At 44.2% G+C, this 15,272-nt stretch overlaps 1 long non-coding RNA gene across 6 annotated transcripts in view; it reads left to right on the plus strand.

The window, feature by feature from the left end:
• Positions 1–8,035, plus strand: part of LOC118097159 (uncharacterized) — a 119,500-nt gene extending 111,465 nt beyond the window's left edge. For all 6 annotated transcript variants that reach the window (XR_009558595.1, XR_009558596.1, XR_009558597.1 and 3 more), the window contains one exon: positions 4,377–8,035. This is a non-coding gene — a long non-coding RNA (uncharacterized LOC118097159). The remainder of the gene's footprint in view (positions 1–4,376) is intronic.
• Positions 8,036–15,272: the final 7,237 nt, after the last annotated feature.

The raw sequence follows: 15,272 nt of genomic DNA on the forward strand, positions 1-15,272 counted from the left end.
AGGTTATGATGCCTTATGTTGAGACGGGACAGGAGTTAGTGAGATGTACAGCACACTGATCATGTGCTGCCCTGAGTTTGTATTAGAGCTCATCTTTAAAAACCCTGAGGATAGATTTCATTTCACTGTTGAATTGCATACCACCTTACTCAAGGTGTTTTACAATCCCAATAAACAACAGAAGTTGCACTGCCATCCTATAACAATTCAATAATTCTTCATTCAATCTGACCCCCAACTCCCAAATCATTGTTTATATGTGCTTTTGAAAGGTCTTAAAGTTCCTCGCCCTCATGATGGTCAAGTTGCATGCATGCATAGGAAGTTTCCTTATAACAAATCAAAGCATCGGTCTATTGAGCTCGGTGTTGTCTACTCTGACTGGCAGTGACTCTCCCGGGTTTCAAACAGGGATTTTGCCAGTCCCTACCTGGAGATGATGGGATTCAGCCTTTGGCATGTGCAGTCTATCACAGAGCCACAGCAGCTTCAACATGTGGAAAATAAATATTAATTTAGGTTTCAGTAACAAGAGTTAGCAAGATCCTGGGTCCTGGGGAAAATTATGCCTGCCACATGTTCCTGAACCACATCTCCCATTAGCCCTAGCCATCATGGCCAATGGCCAGGCATGATGGGAGTTGTAGTTCAGAAACATCAGGAGGGCTAGATGCTTTCCATTCCTTGTGCAGAAAGCTTACATTGAATCAGTAAGCTCAATTAAACTGCAGCTCCTTAATCATACAGTTTTTGATGAATTCTACACAAATGTGCAGTGAATATGAAATAAGAACATATGACAAGCCTGCTGTATCAGGCCAATGGCCCATTGAGTCCAGCATCCTGTTCTCATAGAATCATAGAGTTGGAAGACACCACAAGGGCCATCCAGTCCAACCCCCTGCCAAGCAGGAAACACCATCAAAGCATTCCTGACATATGCCTGTCAAGCCTCTGCTTAAAGACCTCCAAAGAAGGAGACTCCACCACACTCCTTGGGAGCAAATTCCACTGCCGAACAGCTCTTACTGTCAGGAAGTTCTTCCTAATGTTTAGGTGGAATCTTCTTTCTTGTAGCTTGAATCCATTGCTCCGTGTCCGCTTCTCTGGAGCAGCAGAAAACAACCTTTCTCCCTTCTCCCTCCTCTATATGCCATCCTTTTATATATTTGAACATGGCTATCATATCACCCCTTAACCTTCTCTTCTCCAGGCTAAACATACCCAGCTCCCTAAGCCGTTCCTCATAAGGCATCATTTCCAGGCCTTTGACCATTTTGGTTGCCCTCTTCTGGACACGTTCCAGCTTGTCTGTATCCTTCTTGAACTGTGGTGCCCACAGTAGCCAACCAGATGTCCGTGGGAAACCCGCAAGCAGGACCTGAGCACAATAGTCCTCTCCCCTCCTGTAGTTTGCAGCAGCTTGTATTCAGGATCATCACTGCCTCCAACTGTAGAAGCAGAGCACAGCTATCATGGCTAGCACTGCAGTCACTGATAGCTTCCTCCTCCATGAATTCAGCTAATCCTCCTTTACTTTTGTAGAAGAACTGTGATTTCTTAGAGATGCAAATATCTATTGCCACCAGCATCGTTTTAGGAAAAGCATTCTACCCTGTATTTGAGAAAAGTAGGGGAGCTTCTTCAAAGATGCTCATGGTTTTTTATAATATTTTTCTAACCACTGTCTAATTCACCGGGGGGCGACATTCTAAATCATTCATTAAAAGGGAAATCCAAGAGACTGTGAATCAAATGTTGTTGGACTGCAACTCCCATTGTATGATCTTTGGTCATGCTGGCTGGGAGTGTTGGAAGTTGTTGTCCAACAAGGAGGGTGTCTCACACTGATAGCGTGTTTTCTCAAAAGAGTGAGTCAAATAACTGGACCTTGGTCTTAGTCACCAAACTATCCAAGATGTGAGAACAATCCTCCATATCTCATCTTGTCGGGCCCTTATCCAAGTCCATGGAAATCTGTGTTTCTGACGCAAAGACCTCAATCAATTCAACTAAATGCTACCCAGAGTAGACACATTGAAATTAATGAACATGATCCGGACTATACATTTAAAACTGTATCATACCACAGCCAGGACTGCTCCCAAAGAATCTTGGGAAGTGTCATTCGTAGAGGGTGCTGAGAGTTGTTCAGAAGGCTCCCATTCTTCTTACAGAACTACAGTTCCCAGGGTTCCCTGGAAAGAGCGATTGATTGTTAAACCATGCTGGGAACTGTAGCTCTGGAAAGTGAATAGAGGGGGGGGTCTCCCAACCATAGGAGCCAACTCCTAGGGGTTGTGGGGAATTCAGCCCCCACAATAAAATATTTGAGGGGGCTGGGCCCACACAAAATTGATGGGCATTGCCATTCAAATGGTGTGTGTGCACTGTGCCATGTGATCGGTTGTGTGGAGTGGGGCTTGCCTGGCCTGGGCCCCCAAAATATTTTATTCAAGTTGGTACCCCTGCTCCCTACAACTCACAGCAACCATAACAAACTGCATTTCTAGATCACTGAGTATGCAGTCATAAGGGCTAGATGTGTGTGTGTGTGTGTTTAAAAGTAAGAAATTTCTTCCTAATTTCTTCAGATTTACTGCTCTTAGGTGGAATTAGAGAATGCACACAGAGCACTGATTAAGCCCCGCCGCCCATTGGTCTTTGCTTCTGGCAACCAACAAAGAAATCAATACCCCTTCCTTCTGATTGCGAACTCAAAGTCTATTCTCCATGGAGCAATTCCCTGATTGCCAATAATGGATGATCTGCTCCTTTCTTCCTGCTCCATCTGCAGGGAGAAGCATGAGCTACCTTGCCAAAAGCGCACGGCCACCTCCCTCCCCACACCAGACACACACACACAGACACTTGGGCAGACTGTGCCAGCCCAGCCCCAGACTATGCGCTTGATCAAGGCTATTTCTGAGTCATTCCCCAACTCAGCGCTGGTGCATGAGACGCCGACGGGAGGTATCATTTAAGAAATGCAGGCAGGCAAACATTCAGGTGACCTAGATTTTGCAAGCTGAGCCGAGGCTCTGTCTGCTGCAGAGAGACATGAAGCCAAAAGCTACACTGCGGTGGAGCTGTGGCTGTCTCTCTTGAGCAGCGGCTGAAAGGAGGGGAGAGCTAGATGAGCCTTGTCTTGTGCCGGCTTCTTAACTTGATTTCTGCTGTCCCTACTGGACTCACTGACATTGCTCTTTCGTCTGGGGAAAGGGAAGGGGGAGAGTCGCCCGTATTGCCCATCTGCCTATTTTAAATCCCTTTAAAACATGTGCCCCTCTAGGCTGCTCCCAATTAACACAAGCCAAATAGCCATGCTGGTCTCCAGCTGAACTTGTCCTTACAGCTTCTCGATTATGTCCCAGATCTAAATACATTTGCTAGGAAGCGAGACTGATTTGTTTTGATGGCAAGTGTGCTTTGGATAGCAGCAGCAGAATAATGTCAGGACAATGGGTGGAATGCAGAGCTTTGTAAGTAGAGCCCCATGCATGGAATGGGGTGCTCTTGGGCCCAACATTTCTCTTCTGGCTGCAGCCCTCAGGGCTTCCTGGCAAAGTGCAGGAACTGTTGGGGTTGCAAGAGGAATGGGGGACCTGTCTCCCCACCCCACCTTGCTTCCATTTAGGGCCTGGATAGCACAGTGAGTTTCAGTGTGGTGCTAATAACGCCAAGGTTGCAGGTTCGATCCCCATATGGGAGAGCTGCATTGCAGGAGGTTGGACTAGGTGATACTCATGGCCTCTACCAAATCTATGATTCTATGACTCTCCTTGGGACCCATACTGAAAGGCATTCATGAAAGGACACCTTTCTGCACTTTGTGACCTTCCAAGCCAAATCTAACCCAATAGCCATGCATGGTTGCCCAGTGGGGGATCAATGAGCGCCTGCGCCTGACCCTGGAAGTACAGAATGGGAGGGATCTTTTCCCCCCAAGAGCCACCATATAGAATGATGGATTAAGACTCTGCATTCTCATGATTTCCTGCCTAATGATCTGCCTCAAACTTGTATGTTGCCATTTTCCAGCCTCTGTGGAGGTAAGACCCTTTATAAGATAAGTTGTGCTGCATCAGGCCAAATATCCCCCCAGTGCAACAGTGCAACATCTGGCCATTTCCTACAGTGACCAGTCAGGTGCCCTTATCAGAGCAAAGCCCTTCAATAAAATTCACCATGATTGCTATGCTAAAGCTAGTTGTACAGGACAGTCTGCGCCAAAGTCCACTGGTCAGAATTGTATTTCCTTCTGTCATGTTTTTTGGGAAAGCTGATGCATTTTGAATGGGCTCTTTTCTTGCCTAAAATCCTGTTGAAGACTAGCTGTTTCTCATGAATTCATGGTTGCTGTTTTGAATTCCTAGGTGCATGGATTCAAAAAACAGATGTTTCCAGAATGGGTAAGTCAAACACCTTTTGATATCTGGTAAATCTACCTTAGGAGAAGGAACACCTCTGGATCTTGAAATCTGGGTATTGGGTACTGAACATACCAGATCTTAAACCTGGGTCAAATGTTCTGCATGCTAACTCCACGATAAAGAAAGCATTGTAAGGTGAACTGAGAACTCCGACTTGAGTTGCAGGAACCTTGCTGAAGCTCAGGATGTCTGGGCCTGGGCGATGAAAAGCAGGATATTCAAATGATGAATAACAACACTAAATAATGATTTCCATAAGGTCCCATTGAAATTGCACCTGAAATTATGTGGAACTCCCTGCCCCAAGAGATCAGGTTAGCTCCCACTATCTTTGTGTTCTGATGGCAATTGAAAAGTTTCACCAGAAGACAGGAAAGAAGCCTTATACTGAGTCAGACCAATGGTCAATCTAGCTCTACACTGACTGGCAGCAGCCCTCCAGGGTTTCAGGTGGAGGATGTTCACAGCCCTGCCTGAAGGTGCCATTGGAGATTGAAACTTTCTGCATGCAGAGCAGATGCTCAGACACTCATCTTTCTTAAACAAGCTTAAACTTCTGCTACTGATTATTGTTAGTGTTACCCTTGATGCTTTTGATGCTGTTTTTTTTAAAAAAAAATAGTTGCGTTATTTTGTGCGTTGGTGATTGAATTATTGGTGATTTGACGTTTGCTTATTGTTCTCAAGCTGCTCTGAGCAACTCTTTTCACAGGGAGAGAAGTGGGATTTACATTTTTTGAATAAGTAAATTGAAATGCAAATCCAAAGATTCCTCCTTTGGTGATGTGTATTAAGGAGAGCTGACAGGGCTGGCCTAATAAGCATTTCTGCCTGAGGTGGAGCAGGAAATGGTTCCTTCTTCCCACACCAAGTCAAGGTGCAGAACGCCCAAGGCCAGCCCAAGCTAAGTTGGCACCTAAGGAGCAAAATCCCACAAGCACATCACTCCTTCCCTGAGGCAAGTGCCTCACCCTGCCTAATGGCAGAGCTGGCCCTGGGACCCAGATGAGTTCTGGAAGACTAATTGCATTTCTAAAGAAATGTGTGTGCTTTCCCCCCCTACACACATGCCTTAACTATTACCAGGTTTTGCCTAACATGGAAGTTTGAAGTGAATTCAAGGAAAATCAGGAAAAACATCAGTGAAATTTCAGAGGGGAAATAAGACACCCAGCGAAATTTCTTCTCTCACACCCTCTAACTGCAAGTTAGGCACATCAATATCTGCATTTTGCCTCTCCTCCTATCCTTAGAAGATGCAGGACTGTCCATCCAAGTTGCAGGTACAGAAAGATCCCCAAACTGAGCAGGCCCAGACCAATCCTGTAGACTTCAGAGCACCTTCAATGTTGCCCTTTTCAATATTGTTTGTGAAATGGACAACACAAGTCTGTGGTTTGGGGGGGGGGTTGTTTGTTTGTTTGTTTGTTTGTTTTTTAACAGACAGAAGTCAGTTTTTGATCTTCATTACATGTGGACATTCTTGGTGTGTGATCACTCCACTTCACCATCCCATTTGCAGGAGGTGAACTGGGACAGCCATCTGGCATCTGTTTTTTTTTTTTTTTGTGGGGAGGGAATTCAAACCCACAATGTGCTTTTGGAGGGGAGGGAGCTTAGCATGCAAGAAAATCCCTGCTGGATATGACCAAAGACCACCTAGCATCCTATTCTCCTAGTCTCTAACCAGATGCCTATGGAAAGCCCAAAACCAGACCTGAGTGCAACAGCACTCACCCTGTTTGAGATCCCCGGCAACTTAATATAGGGAAGAAAGCATAGTTATTCTTCAGATCTCTCAGTTCTCCAAATTTGGTAATACAAGTCCTCAGCTTATGGAACATACCATAATGCATAAAATAAGTCTAAACCTCAGGGTAAAATACACTCAGAAGTGTCTATATTTAGATAATATGTGATAAAGTGCATTTAAGCAGTATTTAGATATTAATTTTAGGATGGATTTTGGTGGGGTTTTTTTTTAATAAAAAACACAGACAAATGTGAAAATGCATGTGAAATTAACATAGACTCAAAATACTCATTAGCCCTTTCCTAATTATAATCCTACCCCACTAAATCTGTTCTGATAGAGTAGAATTGGGGAGGGCACAAGGTGTGTCTGGGTTGTTGTGCAAGTGGAAATCCTTGTGCTGATGTCTTAGTTGGGTACTGCCCATGATGAATAAATATTTCCTTGGTGGTCTGGCAGTCAGAATTGCACCTGCAACATGATTTGCTGCTTGTAGGGGGCCCACAAGGATATTCACTGGTGGCTTATGCTTCCTCCAAAGTGCTCAGAGCAGCTTCCATCTGGTTCCCAGGTGGTCCCCCATCCAAGCAGGTTACATGGCCAGGCTTGCTTAGCTTCAACAATAGAACTGTTTTATGAGCCTTTAGACTATCATCTGGTCATATCCTCCATCTCGCATTCAACCTTTATGAGCTCATATGTGTAGGTGCTTTGGAGGATGTACCAGACATCTTTTGGACCACTTCCTGATCCTGTTAGCACATGTGGTGTTAGAAGGAGGAGGAGCTCAATTTCAATTCTGAAACCCCAGGAGGTTCAATAGGGTGGAGGTTGTGGCTGTTTCCCTTCCACATGCACGCATTTTCCAGCTGCTTCTGGCTAGCTTTCCTTCTCCCACCTAGACAGGGATGTCCTCTGCTTGGTAGAGAAGGCAGCCTTACCTGTGGTGCTTCACTGACTCCTGTTCAAGGCTCAGAATTGTGTGGGGCTGCCATTCAGTGGAAAGACAGAGCAGCGTAGGGCTCATCTTGCAGTTGGGCACCACTGCATCCAATAAAGATGCAGCAGAATTTGCCGTACTTAGAGAAGATCTGGCAAATGCAAGGTCATCAGGACAGGTAGATAAGGCAGCGGGATGAAGGACAGATCACAAAGCATGTGGGCTCCAAGTGAAGGCAACTTTGAATGTTGCTCCAAGGTCAATCAGTAGAATATGGAGGACGGGAACACTGTGGGAGGGAGGTGGGTGAACTTGACTTCAGATCCCTGGAGAAGTCAGCCCACACTTAAGGAGCAGGCCTGGATCAGGACCCAGTGGATGCAGGACTAATTCAGCCCCCTGCCGCCCCCTCCCTGCCCAATGCCGTGGCTTTCTATGGACCACCATTACAGCATTTCCACCTGCTCATTCAGTGGGTGGAATGAGGGATGCCTCTGTCCAACCCAAAGCTCTCCAGCCCAGCGCAAAGAGGAGCTGGATTGAAGCCTGGGTTGCATTCTTCAGCTGTGTCTCTTCCATGGCAGTGAAGGTGGGATGTCAGGAGCTGAGATATCCTCCAGACACTGGAAGAGAGACATTCGAAGGGGCCAGTGGAAAAGCTCTCATGGCCCTAGGAGATGATTCTTTGTGATCTATGGGGATCTTACAGGAGAGCTCACTCCTGGGGCCATCTTGAGATGAAGAGATATTTGACTCTAGATCCTGGGCCATTTGTCACATTCCACTCCCCCCTGTGCTGAGAATATTTCTGTCAAGGGAAATTGCAGCATATTATGTAGCCTTGGGCTATAGCTGTTAGTGGAAGCCCTCCATAGCAGAGCACTTTTTTTTTTGCATGCAGAAGGCTCCTCCTTTCATTCTTCCACTATAAAGCATTTCTGGTAGAAAAGGGTGATACCCACTTTAGGGAAATCTGGCTCAGTATAAAGCAGCTTCAGAGATTCAGAAGGCCACTTGATATGCCTTTTCAATTCCAGGTGGGAGAGGACCGGAGACTATCTACCTGGACCACAGCGCTTCGGTGAAAGGAGGGCAGAATTCTGTGCCTCTCCTTCTCTTCAAGGAGCTTTTCAAATGCTACACAATTCCTACCTGGGAAGGTCTCTCCATGAACAAAATAGACAGGCAAATAACACCCTTGTGTAGACCATCTTGTGCAGGCATGTTGTGTGCTGCAAGGTCATGCACCAAGAACCTTCCATTAAGTGTTCTGCTTAAGGGTTATTCTTGTTGAACCTCATTTATCTTAGAGTATTATGGATGCAGCTGGGTGAAAGTTCAGCAATGATAATAAAGCAAAGCCTGCAATGGTGGCAGCAGGAAGATCCATGTATGGCAGAGGTGAGGAGCTGCTGGACCCCCCCCCCTCTCTCTGGTCCTTGGAACTGTTCCCAGGCCACCAAAACTTTCCCCAGCCCCACCCCCCCAAGCAGCATTGCTTCACACCCTCCTTGAGTGTCTTTGCTTGGCTGGAAACGTGTCCATGAACTCTGATAATGGCTCTCTCTCGCCTGGATGAAGGACACAGAGGAGGATGTGTAGAAAACAGCCTACTGCTCAGGGGTAAAATTTACGTTTGTTGCTCAGCCCACTTTCACTTCTGCTCCTCCCACCACTGGCATGTGGCCCCCAGAAGGCTTCTCAGAAGTGAATGTGTCTCACGGGCATAAAAATGACCCCCACCCCTAATATATGTCCATTAGCCACGAACAACCAGGGGACAAATACTGAAATGACACAAAATATGAAGAGTGATGTTCTGGCCTAGACACACCTGAATCTCCACACACACACCCCCCCCAAAAATACAAATCCCTCAATCATAATCAGGGTTCTGGGGTTTTTTTTTGTTTTTTGTTTTGCCTTGGGGCAATCTGGAGAGTTCCGCTAAACTAAACATAACACAGTTATGCTTGAAAGAGGCTATGGTGGAGTGAGTTGGAAGCCCTAATATTTTTGGAAAGAAAGCAGAATGCTCAGAGAGATGATGATGATGATGATGAGGGGCGAACAGGGTGTGCTTTCTTAAGAAAGCAAAACCTTAGCAATCTAGGTTCCCCCAGGAGCATGTACAGTGCCATTCCTCAATTCGGCCACCACTGAAAAGGGGAAATTAAGAATTCCTGACACACAACGTGGTTAAGAAAAAGGGAGGGGGAGAGAGAGAAATGCTGAAAGAAAGAAAAGAGAAGCTGACTGTGACTGTGTATTGAAAGAAAATGTTAATTTCAGCCCTGGACATACGTATTTAAAAAAAGGAAAGAAAGAAATCCAACTGTTCATCCTTTTCCTGGCATTGATATTCCTGTTTGCTGGAGGTGTTAGACATGGGAAGGAATGGTTTGTTGGACAAGGCATTCAACGCCCTCCCTCCAGAAATGGGGGGGTTGTTAGACACTTTGGTGTGGTTTTTTTTACAGTTAATGTTCCCCCTTCCCTGTCTCCAAGGGCCAAAGTATGAACATCCATAGGTGTGTGTGTATTCTCACAACATACACATCCAGCCTCGCTATGCCAAGAGAAGGGGTTTCATTTTGTGACCGAGAAAATGCTAGCGTTATAGGCTGAGTTCTACATTGTTAGATTTGGCAGTGATTCAGCTGCTTTCAACATCTGCCAGGGAATGTGGGATCTTGTTATAAGGAGAGAGAGAGAGAGAATGAGAATTAGGGATGCCACCAGCATTTGCATGTGCAACACTTCCTCTTTATTCCCTCATTTTGCTCGGTTCCTAATTTTTATACTGTATATTCAAAACTGAGGGAGTCTCCTCTACCCTTTTTACACCTCTTTTACCTCCTCCTCCTCCTCCCTGTCTCTGCTTCTTCCTTTTTCTGTACATCTCTCTCTCTCTCTCTCTCTCTCTCTCTCTCTCTCTCTCTCTCTCTCTCTCTCTCTCTCTCTCTCTCTCTCTCTCTCTCTCTCCTCCCTCCCTCCCTCCCTCCCTCTCCCTTAACTTGTTAAGTTTGAAAGATGATATATACACACAGTTTGCGATGCCAGTCAGCACCGTTAAAGGCCAAGATTAATGCAATGGATTGGTGCGGCTGTGTCGCAGTGGAGCGTGATCAGAATACGAGATGGAAGATAGGGGGAAAGGGCAAGAAAGTGCTGGTGCTCAGAGTTTGTACAAGTCTCCTTAGCAACTTGTCTGACATCTTTTTTTTAAAAAAAAAATGTTGGTGGGGAGGTGTGCAGAGGCGCGTGTATGTACACGGATCTCCCCCAAACCACCCGTTTAATAAAACATTCCTTTCATTTTGAAGCAGCGCTGCTTTCCAGCTACTCTCATGTTCTTTGGTTCAATTACTGGATTAAATTAGTTGTCTGAGAGACGGTTATTGGGGGGGGGGTGCTGTGCGCACAGGGAAATGGGAGGGGGCGCTCAGTACTTTTTCATTCAAAGAAACTGCTACAGAGTTGGATTCTTCCCAGTTATTCCAATTTGGAACAGTGATTCCTTGCCTCCCCGCCCCCCCCCCCGGCCCCCTGGCCTATTCAGCAAGCTACAGAATCACTAGCACCCTGCCATTTGTTAAGTAATTTGGGACACATTTGAATTATTATTTTTAGAACCGAACTTGTAAAACAAAAGATAATATTTTGGGGCAAGATTTCTCTCTCTCTCTCTCTTCCTCCCAAACCCCTCCCATTTCTCCCCCTCCCACTTTTTTCTTCTTCCCTAAACTTGACAGCTGAAGAAAAAAACCCCTATAGGAGGGAGTGGCTTGATAGTGATGAAGGTATGTTACTCCTCTTTTTTGGGGGGGGAAAAGTTGCGTATTACTATGTTAATACTGTGGGGGCTAAATTTGAATTTGGTGTAAGAAAGCAGTCTTCTGGATATATGCTATATCTCGGAAATGACTCTTAGGAAACAGTGACTGCTTCACTGGAGAGGCTTTCCAAACTTGCGTTGCATTTTCTTTTCTTCTTCTTTTTTTAAAAAAAGGGAGGAATAAAAGGAAAAGAGAGAGAGAGCACGAGGGAGGAAAATATAAAGAAACCAAACCTCTTTTTTTCCTTCTTTTTTTTTGGGAGGACTCGATGTTGGCTTCCATACAAACAGATGTTACTTGTCATTCTGTAGTTAAGCAGGGGCTCCACATTGGAACAAGGAGCAGTTTAAAGAGAGCTGCAGCGGAGTTTAGAAAGGTGGGTGAGGAAGGCAATAGGCAGAAAGATCCATATATATATAGTGTGTGTTGCATACATAGAGATTCTTAAGTTGGAGGAATCCATCTTCTGTGAAAAGCGTGTCTTATATTATCTTTTAAAAATGATAATTATAATGGGGGAAATGTCTACCATGTCGCTGTTTTTAATTTGTTACGTTTTGTTTGTGCTTCCTTTGTGAAAGAAAGAAAGAAAGAAAGAAAGAAAGAAAGAAAGAAAGAAAGAAAGAAAGAAAGAAAGAAAGTTGGTGAAAATATTTAGCTAAAAAAAGAAGGGGGGGGAGGGTGCTCTGTTCAGAATGCCGCAAGACATTTTCTCGGTAAGTGGAGGTTTTGCAATGAACTAGATGAGGGAGATATATCACCTTAATTCTTTCTTTCTCTTCTTCTTCTTCTTCTTCTTCTTCTTCTTCTTCTTCTTCTTCTTCTTCTTCTTCTTCTTCTTCTTCTTCTTCTATTTCATTTTCTGCAGAAAATCTGTTTTTGATGGTTTTGCCAAAGAGCTCCCTTTCTTGTGGGCAGGATTTGCGGAGGCTGAAGGCCCTTTGGCCGCCCTTCCCGGTTCTTTGCGGCATTGTAGGAGAGAGAATCGTGTTCTTTTATACAGTAGAAGTTGAAATGAAAAGTGGACAGTCCCTATTTCCTTGCTCTTTTGTCTATCGCATGTGTTCGCTGGATTAATCCTCTCCATCCCTCCCAGGGTTTGTAAATTTTATTTTAAATCCTCTTTAAAAAAAAACAACACCCCCAAAACATATCAATGTAGTTTAGTCTGTTCTACCGTTTATTCTGCAGACCTAACCACCCAATTATTTTGGAGAGTACATCTCCAAAATAAAAGCAGAGGGGTTCCCCCCGCCTCCCCGGGCCCGCAAGTGTTAAACTTTTTTGGGCACACAAACTGCAGTGTAGCAGCGGATCGATTCATTTCTATGAAGGGAATCGCAGATCCTGTCATCTGATTTTCCTATTTTACATTTCATGCTTCTTCTCTGCCTTCTGCTTTCCTCCTCTCTCCTTAATTCACACACCATACACACACACACACACACACACACACACACACACAACTCTTATTGGTTCAATTTGAAATACTTATGCTGTTGGTCGTTCTGGATTATTGTTTTCCCCAGCTTCTGTTTTTCTTTCTTTAAATTTAAAATCACTTTCCACTGAAGCATAAGACCTGTGCTAGTCAATTTCCAAAAACTGAAGAGGTTTGATGATTATTTTCATTAGAACAAAATAACTTTATTCTTTGTTATAATTATATTCCTGAATCCAGTGAATCATAGAGACTTAAAATTAGATAGTACAAACATTCCTGACACTGATTTAGTATGTTATATTTAGGGACGCCTACCTCTAATTAGCTACATATAAACAATATGATTCGCTCTAAATTTGCCTATGTGGTTTGTGCTTTTGAAAAAATATATAAAAAGACCATCACATACATTTCTTTATTTCGCCATATCAATACATCTGATGCAGAAATTTTGATTGGTCTGTATAGTGTACTACAAATCTGTGGTCCCAAAATGTAGAATTATCTTTATGGATCACCATGACTGTCCGTTGTACTGTCACATGTGGAAAAAATAAAATTATTTCCTTGATCATTCCCCACAAAATTTACAAAATTTAACTTTTTTCCCTTTTAAACCAACAACCAGAAAAAACCCAACCTCAAAACACCGTAGTTTCACTTACAGTCACCAATTGCATTGAACAACTGCCCTTTTCCAATTAGAATTGAATTCTGAGAACAACTCCTGTGCTATTGTTTATTCGGGTGCAATACCATTGGCATAGGCAAATACAGTGAGCTTGAGAATGCCGGACGCCCTCAAAACTACATTATAAAAGGAATAAGAGGGAAACCTTCCTCTCTCCCTTTGTTTTGGTTTTGAGCTTTGTCCTTCATGGGAGATGGAATGGAAGAGGAGAATGTGGAAATGGGCAGACCCAAGCCGCCTCGCCCAACAGCAGCCTTTACATAACTATGGTGGCTAACAAATTCAGACAATTTAGTTTCGCCTGTTCTTTGAGTGGTCATTTCATAAAAAGAAATTTAAAAATCCAAGTTCTGCCTTGAGTAGGAGAAACCCTCCTCCAAAAAAACACCCCGCACATCTTTGTAGGTATCACTCCATTTCCATCCCAGGGGTGGTCTTCAAAGCAAAACTGAAATATTTCTTCTTCTTCTTCTTCTTCTTCTTCTTCTTCTTCTTCTTCTTCTTCTTCTTCTTCTTCTTCTTCTTCTTCTTCTTCTTCTTCTTCTTCTTCTTCCCCCTCCTGTTAGCAGCTGCATGGTTTTAAGTGGTTGCGAAAGGAACAATAAAATGAAAGGCAAAACCGGCATTTTGAAAACTTGGCACGAGAAAGAGGTTTGGACTAGCAGCCAAGAATCCTGCTGGGGCATAGAGAGAATAGCATTTGCAAAAGCACCAAGAAGGAGCATTTCTGTCGCTCTCCCCCCCCCCCTGTGATTTTTCTATTTTTCTATTCTCTCTCTCTCTCTCTCTTTGGGTAACAATCTCGGCAGCCGGAGCAATTATTCCTCCATCCATGTTAAAAGTTACAGTGGAGAATTGATGACCCTTTGTGGAAACAGGTAATGCTTCTCTAAATCTTATTACTTTTTCTCAAATGCATCTACATCGTGTTATCCACTGTCCCTGGTACAATGTTGGTAGCTACCCAATATGTGATAATGTTTACTGCAGATGTGCCCTTCCCCTTGCTTATTTGGGCAGTATTCAAATTAGCACCATCCCCCTGCCCCACCCATTGTCTTCAAGCATGCAGGAAAGCAATGTTATTTTGTATTTTCTTAACGCTAGCACCTTATCCTGGAGGTGAGTCCAGGTGAGATATGTGTGTGTGTGTGATGATATAGACAACTGGCTTCTGTTTTAAAATGTCACCTGTCTCTAGGGGGATTCCTCTTGCTTCAAATCACAAACACTGCTCATCAACAGCTCTTTCAAATACCCAGCAAATTGGTTAATATGAACCCACTATATAAGGATATATATTTAAAATCAATGGATCTTCACCCTGACCCCGTGAATTCATTTGCCAAATATTTGGACCCAACAAGATGGGGCCATCTATTCACTAAGAATTTCCCCAATATGTTAACATACCTTTTGTTCCAGTTCTGGCCCTCCTCCAGCAACAGTTCTGTATTTTTTCTTGTTCCCATTCTGCCCTCTCCACAATAAGTTATGCGAAATATAAGTAAGTTCTGGAAGGATAAATTTATGACCACTGACGTAAGTGTTTTGAAAAGCCCCGAATGTCTTCGCGACATTGGTCTGGATGTGAACTGTTCTTGCTGAAACACAAAATGGTTGCAAACTGCTTTTATTTTGCATGCACCAGTACACCAGCAGAAATGTCCACCCTATCTTACACATTCAACCATTCCAGAAAAGGAAGGGGAAACGGCACTGCTCCAAAAAGCACAGAATGGGGTCCTCCACCTACCAGTCACACCCTGCATGGTGATGTCGTGGAGCCTGTTGGATCAGGCCTATGGCCCTTCTAGTCTAGCATCCTGTTCTCACAGATGCCTGTGGGAAACCCTCAAGCAGAATCTGAGCACGATAGCAATAGATCCTCCTGTGGCTTCCGGCAACTGGTATGCAGAAGCATTGCTGCTTCCAATGGCAGGGGCGGAGCATCGCCATCAGGACTAGTAGCCATTGATAGCCTTCTCCTCCATGACTTTGTTCAATCCTTTTAAAAAAGCCATTTAGTTTGGTGGCCATCACTGCCTCCTGTGGCAGCAAGTTCCATAGTTTAATCTATGGAAGGATGAAGTTGTGAAGATGTTGAGGAAATTATGTGAAGTTGATGTGGGGATGTTGCAGAGGGGTCATGGAGATGCCCCCCCCCAGCAG

This window comes from Zootoca vivipara, chromosome 15, assembly GCF_963506605.1.
Source record: "Zootoca vivipara chromosome 15, rZooViv1.1, whole genome shotgun sequence".
Classification (NCBI taxonomy): Eukaryota; Metazoa; Chordata; class Lepidosauria; order Squamata; family Lacertidae; genus Zootoca; species Zootoca vivipara.